This window comes from Neophocaena asiaeorientalis, unplaced genomic scaffold, assembly GCF_003031525.2.
Source record: "Neophocaena asiaeorientalis asiaeorientalis breed wild unplaced genomic scaffold, Neophocaena_asiaeorientalis_V1.1 scaffold34, whole genome shotgun sequence".
Lineage (NCBI taxonomy): Eukaryota > Metazoa > Chordata > Mammalia > Artiodactyla > Phocoenidae > Neophocaena > Neophocaena asiaeorientalis.
This window is the reverse complement of record NW_020172464.1, coordinates 725,956-734,623: the sequence shown is the minus strand read 5'-3', so window position 1 is coordinate 734,623 and position 8,668 is coordinate 725,956. Positions and strand designations below refer to the sequence as shown.

General features: G+C 43.7%; 1 non-coding gene across 1 annotated transcript; it reads right to left on the bottom strand.

Moving 5' to 3' along the window:
- Positions 1-2,080: 2,080 nt before the first annotated feature.
- On the bottom strand, positions 2,081-2,153 carry TRNAA-CGC (transfer RNA alanine (anticodon CGC)). The gene has a single exon. It is a non-coding gene; the product is annotated as a tRNA-Ala (tRNA).
- Positions 2,154-8,668: the final 6,515 nt, after the last annotated feature.

Here is an 8,668-nt window from a genome sequence, read left to right as displayed (position 1 = left end):
ATTTGGTGTCTGGTGAGAGCCTGCTTCTTAGTTTAGAGATGGCTGTCTTCTCCCTGTGACCTCACACAGCAGAAGGGGTGAGAGAGCTCTCGGGTGTCTCTCTTATAAGGGCACTAATCCCATTCATGAGGACTCCACTCTTAGGACCTAATCACCTCCCAAAGGCCCCACCTCACTATCATCACATTGGGAGTTAGAATTTCAACATATGAATTTTGGGAGGACACAAACATTTCCTTGACCACAACAGTGGTCAAGGAAAACTTCATGGAGAAAGGGACAATTAAGGAAGACCTGAAAGAAGTTCCTGGGTTGAGCCATGCAGATTTCTGGAGGAAGAGTCTTCTTGGCAGAGTGAATAGCCAGTGCAAAGAGCTCAAGTCAGGAGTGTGCTTGGTGTTCTAGGAAAAACAAGGAGCCTGGTGTGGCCGGAGGGAAGTAAGGGGGAGAGTAGTAGATAGAGAGCTCATGGTGGCAGTGGTAGCAGCTGGACAAGTTGCTCAGGGCCGTGTAGGCCCTTGTAAGATAGATTTTTACTTTGAGTGAGATGAAAAGACATTGGATGGTTTTGAGCAGAGGAGTGGCATGATCTGACTTATGAAGGTCACTCTGGCTGCTGTGGGGAGGCTAGACTATGAGGAGCAAGGGTGGAAAGAGGGAGGCTGTGTGGGGGGTTAGGGGAGTGTTCGGATTGGTCTGGGTGTTCTTGTCCCCTCTTATTGTCTCCCCTTGGTGGAATGGCAGTTGTCGGAGGAGTTCGTAACCCTGGACTTTGTGCCACAATGTTAAAGGGAGAAATAGAAATGAAAGTGTGCCTAACATTTGCAGATGTGGCTTCTCTGGATTAAGAGCCAAACAAACACATCATGACAATTTCTCTTCCTCTTTTGTCTCTTATTCCACTTCAGATTCCCCTCCCAACCTATTCCTTGAGGATTCCTAGACACATTTTTTTTATAAGACACTGATGAAAGAAATTAAAGATGATACAAATAGATGGAGAGATATACCTCCCGCTTTTGACAGAGAGATAAAGGCTTCTGCATTGATGTGAGTGGAGATCTTACTATAGCGCCACCTGTGAAACAGCAACGGGCAGTAGAGATGCTTAACCTGTAAAATGTTCGTTGCACTGGGAAAAATCAATACAATAAATGTTGACTTAATGGGACCCCTTGGGGAAGGGGACTCTGGGCAATGTAACATTCTAGTTGATTGAAACGTAACCCACTCCTCACCCCTGCTTTTTTTCCTCCCTTTTTTTTTCCGCATTAGTTCTTGTTTCTGAGTCTAAAAATAATGGGTTTTACCATGTGCTTATCAGGTGCCAGGCACTGTGCTAGGTGTTTTACAGACCATTATCTTATTTAATCCCAGCAACAACTGATGATATAGACGTTATCATTATCCCCATTTTAAAGTTGAGGAAATTGAGGCTCAGAGAAATTAGTCACCTAAGTCACAAGACATTGTGTGACTACCTTGCTCACTGCTGTACTCTCATGAGCACCCAGCCAATAGACTGGCAAATAGTAGGCATTCTATAAATATTTGAGTGAATGATTGTATACAAGATGATGAAAGAATATGCTGACCAATGCACAAAGAAGTTAGGGGGTTACCTTAGGGAGAATCCTATCCCAAGTAGGGAGGTCAATGTTTGGAAATGAGAGCTGTAACTTACCTTCCTTGGCTATAAGAGCCTCAGCCACGCACTGCACACAATCCTTTGGGCAAATTAGCCTACCAAAGCCAAGGACCAGAACCCATGATCAGTATGCCCACTGCAAGTTTTTTTTTTAACTTTTTATTTTATATTGGAGTATAGTTGATTGACAATGTTTTGTTAGTTTCAGGTGTACAGCAAAGTGATTCAGTTATACATATACATGTATCTATTCTTTTTCAAATTCTTTTCCCATTTAGGTTGTTACATAATACTGAGCAGAGTTCCCTATGTTATACAGTAGGTCCTTGTTGGTTATCCACTTTATTTTATTTTTAAATATTTATTTATTTGGCTGTGCCGGGTCTTAGTTGCGGCATGTGGGATCTTTTAGTTGCGGCATGTGGGATCTTGTTCCCTGACCAGGGATTGAACCTGGGCCCCCTGCATTGCGAGTGCAGAGTTTTAGCCACTGGACCACCAGGGAAGTCCCTGGTTATCCATTTTAAATATAGCATGCCCACTGCTAGTTTTAAATAGAGAAGATTTTGTGAAAATGGGGATCTGATTTGACAAAGATTTTCTTGGAGCTTAAGTAGCTATTTGAAAATGCAGGGAGATTTTTTTCTACTGAAAACAAAATGTGCCCGTAAGGTCTCTTTTACTAGAAACATGGGGAATGCCTTTTTCAGGCATTCTTGTCGAAGAACACAGGGTCACGTAAAAGATCTAGTGGCAAATCAGTGCATTATAGTTCTGTTGACACTTCCGCTGTCAGGGCTAATAGTTTTACTTAAGAGTACAATGTGCAAGTGGAATGTTTTAGGTTTTAAAAGTGAGTCTGTATGTATTTAGGGGATCTTTGCTTTATCATTTCTCCCTAGACAGGCCTCCCGAGGACTTCTACCTGGCAGTGATTGATGGGGAGGAGGGCAATTAAAGTCAAACTCTGTGCTTTCAATTAAGAAGACAAGTTACAGCTCTGGAAGGCTGGGTGTTTGGGATATATCAGATCATTCATCTGGGGAGCATTTTCAAATTTACAGACACCTGTACCTCCCCATCCCATGTTGATAACAGTCAGTTGGGAATCACCAATTTACACTTTGTATCATTTTGAACCAGGCTTTCCCCTTCCAAATATCTGAAATGGGAGATTAGCCTGAATTCCAAGAAAAGCACGAACAATGGTGTGGGAGAAGTTGGGTCAGTGAAGTTTTAGGCTCAACCAATGGTAATAGATTATGGTGATCCAGAGTGAATGTCCTCCTTTCCACTCAACCCCTGAGCTTTTAACATTTCAGGTCAGCCTAGGCACCTGGAGCTGGTGGGAGAGAGCACCTTCACAGCCCTGCTGAGCACCAGCAGACAAAAGAAAAAAATGAGGTCATGCCTTTCTTTTACACAATTTTAATGTAATCCTCACCAGTATTAGTGAAAATTGCTTTTTGGTGGCTGGAGGGAAGCAAAGAGCACTTGACTGTCTTAACATCCTCATCCCTGACAGCCTCTGTTAAAATGGAAAATTGTTGAGATGGGAAGATCAGCTTCAGAGACTGACGGGGCAGCAGGTTCAAATCTTTGAAAATTGGTTGTGTAAAATGGTCAATGTCATAAGGAGACACTTCTGTCCCCAGATGCTGTTCACAGACTGATGGTTCTGTCTCGTTCATGTAGACACTAAATGTGCCATAATTATGGTGGGGGGAAGGGATTCAGAAAAGGAAAAGGAAGGTACAGAAGGCAGGGAGGGAGGGAGAAGAGTTTAGAGAGCAGGGATGAAAGTAAAAGAGGGAGGGGGTGGAAAAAAGTGAGGAGAAAAGAAAGGGGAGGTGGGTTATAATTCAACCCCAGCAGGTGCTGTTAGAGCCACAAGGGCATGCTGGGAGCAAGCGCTGGGGAGCTGAGGAATAAAACCTAGATTAGGAGGAAGGGAAAACGGCATAAAATCCAGGAGTTTTGTGGGGTGGGGGCACTGACAGTCCAAATACCAAGTCCCAACAAGAAGGGAGCAGCTTTCATTGCACGGAGGCTGTGGGGCTCTGTACTTATGGAAAGGATGACAGGAGTGCAATTGTGGGGTGCATGGCAGAGATGGTGACAATGGCGACTTGTATACCTGCCTGCCTAGGAGTTCCTCAGAACAGGGCCCACTGTAGCCCCAAGATAAGCATCGTATAGGTTGGGGCCTAGTGGGGACAGAAGCTGCCAGCGCCCACAGGGCCTGGGTAGACGTGGAGAGGCCAGTGGCACAGCTGTCTGTGCTGTTTAGGAGGCCTTCCTGCTGAAGGGCTGCAAAGAGGCCTTGCTCTGGCCCCAGACAGGCTGAGTGATTCCCAACATCCTGGCAGCTGTGTGGGCCGCACCTAAACAGCACTGGCCCTGCTTTCCCCTCTTTTGCCAGGAGAGGGAGGCACAGCCTGCTGACTTCACCCAAATCTCAGGCTCTTGCCTGGGCCTGGGACAGCATGAGGACTGCAGTTGGAGGAGAGGGAGCCTAAGAAACAAGGGTGGGTGGGGCAGAGAGGAGAAAGGCTGGAAGAAGGAAAAAAAAACAAGGTATAAGCAGAAGTTGTAGAGTCACAGATTTAGGAAGTTGGAGAAACGGAAGGATCCTTATGGCAAGAGAAGGAAAGAACAAGAGTCCCTCCTTCTGCATCTCTCCCACTTTGAACCTATTATCAAGTTCTGAACAAGAGTCTTACTCTCGAGTGATGATTTATGAGCAGAATGGTTTTATGGATTCTCTGCTAATTTGACCCTGAGTAATTTCTTGTGCCTCAATGATGGTAGATGGCACACTCTAGTTGTAATTGTTCTAAAAACGCTAACTATTTCTCAGATCCATCCCATGTGCGGCATCTAGGATTTTTCTGGATCGTGGTTGTAGTGGTGATGGTACTGGAGTGCTGAAGACATCAAGTGAATGATTTCTGAAGCCTCATCCTTTCACATACATTAATCCGTTTCAACATGATCAAAGGCAGTGGGCTGCCCAACCAGCCTGGCCCTGCCTGTATATGTGGGTCCCCAGCTGCTCCACTAATCAGGATCATTTTAAAAGGTCTGGCTACTCAGTTACCCTGTTCTCCAAGGTGGGGAGGTGTGGTTGGCTTCTCTTGCCAGATGTGCTAGCTGCTTCTTGCAGTGCCCCAGGGAGCCAGGCGTCAGTGGCTCTATTTACTGTTTCAGAAAGGATTGGATACGTCTGTGCTCTGTGCTTTGCGTGTTGCTTCTGGCTGACTGCTTGCAGCAGGCTGAAAAAGCCAAACACCACAAATACTTGTCTGAGGTGGTTGTTATTTAGAATCTCTGATGTCAAGGGAAGCAAAATTAATGCTAAAAGCAGGAAGAGTCTCTCCTTGGCCTTGGGAATGCACGTGGCTGTACTTGATTAATCCCACATGTTTGGTAACCATCCTGAGTTTACTGGAACACTTAATAACATTTTAAGCTCTTTCTTAGTAGAAAGAAGAGGTTACTGCCCTTTCCATTGGTAGTCAACAAGCATGTGTCTGGAGCTACGTGGTATATTAGAAGGAGCACTGGACTGAGGGTCGGAGCACTGGTTCTATCAGGTATCAACTTGGTGAACTTGGACACCTGGGTCTTAATGTTCTCATCTGTAAAATGGCATTGTTGGTCTAGTGCAGTTTCTCAAACTTTCACATGCATTGGAATCACCTGGAGGGCTTGTCAAATTGCAGATCTTTTTTTCTTTTCCATTATGGTTTATCACAGGATATTGAATATAGTTCCCTGTGCTATACAGTAGGACCTTGTTTATTTTATATATAGTAGTTTGTATCTGCTAGTCCCAAACTCCTAATTTATCCCTCCCCCACCCCCTTTCCCCTTTGGTAACCATAAGCCTCAGAGTTTCTGATTCAGAAGGTGGAGCCTAAGAATTTGCAATTCCATAAACTCCCAGGTGATGCTGATGTGGCTGGTCTGGGGACAACACTTTGAGAATCACTGGATTAGATGATCTCACCAAGATGGTCTCTTTCTGAAACGTTGCGATTGTGTGACTGTGTGGAGTGTGGAGCATGGTGGGGAATAGTCAGGAGATGGAAGCCCAGCTCTGGGCCACTATTTTAGCCAGAGTTAGAGCTAGCATCCAGTGTGTGACCCAAGGGGCACAGTAAATGAGTTCCTTTCCTAGGGTACCACATGCCTGAAACCTTTACCACAAGTCTCTTGCTTGGCTTAAGGTCCCTGTTAGAATATAAATATGCTCCCTGGGAAGACAAGGCATATACTGTCAACAGTTATTAGTTTCCTGAATCCACTCCCATTGTTCAGCAGATCCTGGAGGCCTGGGATATAGGACAGACAGGTTTTGCATAGGTAAGACAAGGGCTGTAGCAAGGCTTGCTTCTTGGAGAAGGTCTGCCTAGATAAGGTATCATAGTGGGGGCTCTGACTAGCATGAGGACAGTGGGTACCTAAGACCTTGAATAGTGATAAAAACCAACCTTTTTAAACCAGATAATCTTTGAAGCGGTGTATATTAGGAGAATATAAATGCTGCTAGGCATTGGCAAAGGAAACTAACGATTGCCATACAGTATGAAAAGTTCTAGGAGACAAGAAAACACAGAGGCCACAGGGAGTGACCATAGGAGCTACAGAGGGCAGAGACTTTACTGCCCTGTATGGCAATGGGATACAGGGACTACCCGTGACAGAACTGTTTCAAAGTTAAAATTTGTCATCATTGCTGTCTTTACCCTCTTTTATTTATTGAAAATTCAATACGTGGCAGATATCATACTATACTATATGCTTCATGTGAGTCATTACATATAATATTCATGAAAAATATACAAAGTATTAATGGACTTTTACTTATGAGGAAGCAGATTCAGAGAGGTCAAGTGGCTTGCTCATTGTCACACAGCCGATAAGTAGCAGAATTGAGATTAAAACCTCTGCCTACCTAATACCAAAGATAGCACTTAGGAAATCAACTTTATTTAGTAACAATTTGCATACAATAAACTGCACCCATTGAAAGAGTGCAATTCAATGAGTTTTGACATATGAATATACTTATGAAACCAACACCATGACCATGATATAGAACATATCCATCACCTCCAAAAGCTTCCTCCTTCCCTTTTGCTGTCAATCTTTGCCTCCTGCCCAGCCTCAGGCAACCACTGATCTGCTTTCTGTTGCTCCAGATTAGTCTGCATTTCCTAGACTTTTATATAAACGGAATCTTGCATTACGTAGTAATGTATCATCTGTCTTCCTTCACTCAGCAGTCTGAGATCCATCCATACTGTTGCATGGATTAGTAGTTCATTCCTTTTTATTGCTGAGTAGTATTTCATTGTAGGGATATATCACATTTTTAATTCATTCACTTGTTGATGGACTTTTTTTTTTAGTTTTTGGTTGTCATGAATAAAGCTCTGTGACTATTTGTGTACAAGTCTTTGGGCAGACACATATTTTCATTCTCTTAGGGAAGTGACTTTTGATTTCAGCTCTGACATATAAAGAGATTGGAAATCACCACTCCCGTCAGAAGGCAAACTGCCATCCACAAATCTGCAGAGACAGGTACACAACGTGTACAACATGAGACAGGTACACAACATGTGTACAACATTGACACAACATGTCTGGTGGTCAACAAAAAATTACAAAGTATGCCAAAAGGCAAGAAAAAAAATCTGTAGAGATATAGCATTTGAGATTTGCTGACATGGAGCAGAAGTCACTGGACTCCATAAGCAGTAGGATCACTTACTTGGCTAGTAATTTGGACAAATTACTAGAGGCTGTATGTGGGCTAGCATGAGAGTGAGAAACTCCTGGGGGCCACAGTCCAAGTGGGTCCCCCCCCCACGTCTACAGGTTTTTCCTCCAGGAACTCCACCAGGCTCTCAAAGTGAGGATCTGAGAAAGATGCTCTCCTGGCCCTGACTGGGTAAGGGGAGGAGGAGCCATTGCAACACACACCTGAAGCTTGATCCATGACAAAGGCCTCCTCTTTTGGGAAAAACATCTACCGTTGGGTGATACTGAAACTTTATCCCACTTGGGAGAAGGGGGTTACTTTCTACCCCCATTCCAGCCAGCTCCAGCATTCCTATCACACTTTAAAACAAAACAAAACAAAACCCGAAAAGAACAAAATAGCCAAGAAGGGACAGGGTTTTAAGGAAATAGATTGGGAATGCTGCAGCTAGGGAAGGGAGTTGGGCACAAGAAAGAGCGCTATGCCCCTGGAGGAAGGACAGAAATACTTGTGAAGGCCACATCCTAGAGATGCAGGCCCACTAAAAGACTGAGACTTAATCAGGAGATTATAGAATGCTCCCTTCCCCCACAAACTACCACCACACCGACCAGTCTCTGGCATGCTATCAGTGGGTTATAGCTGAAAGAGCTGTGAGACACAGACATTCTCTAAGGAGGCATACTTGGGGAAGACCAAGGTCAAAAGGAAACAAAAACAAGGACACTAGAGGAATTTGAAGCCCCATAAATACACTAATAATCTATTTACTTTAGTTTCTATTGACACAACATGTCCGGTGGTCAACAAAAAATTACAAAGTATGCCAAAAGGCAAGAAAAAAAAGTCTGAAGAGACAGATCAACCATCAGAACCAGACTCAGATATGACACAGGTATTAGAATCATCAGACAGAGAATTTAAAATAACTATGATTGATATGTGAAGGGCTCTGATGGAAAAAGTAGACAGCATGCAGGAACAGATGGGTAGTACAAGCAGAGAGATGAAGATTATAAGAGTCAAAAGGAAGTGCTAGAGGTAAAAAACAGTAACAAATGAAGAATGCTTTCAGTGAGCTTGTTGGCAAAGTCAACACAGCTGAGGAGAGAATCAGTGACTGTGAATACAGGTCAGTAGAAACTTACCAAACTGAAATGCAAAGAGAAAATAATTACTACTAGTAGTAGTACTACTAGCACTACTACTAGTACTACTAGTAGTATTATTACTAGAACAGAACATTC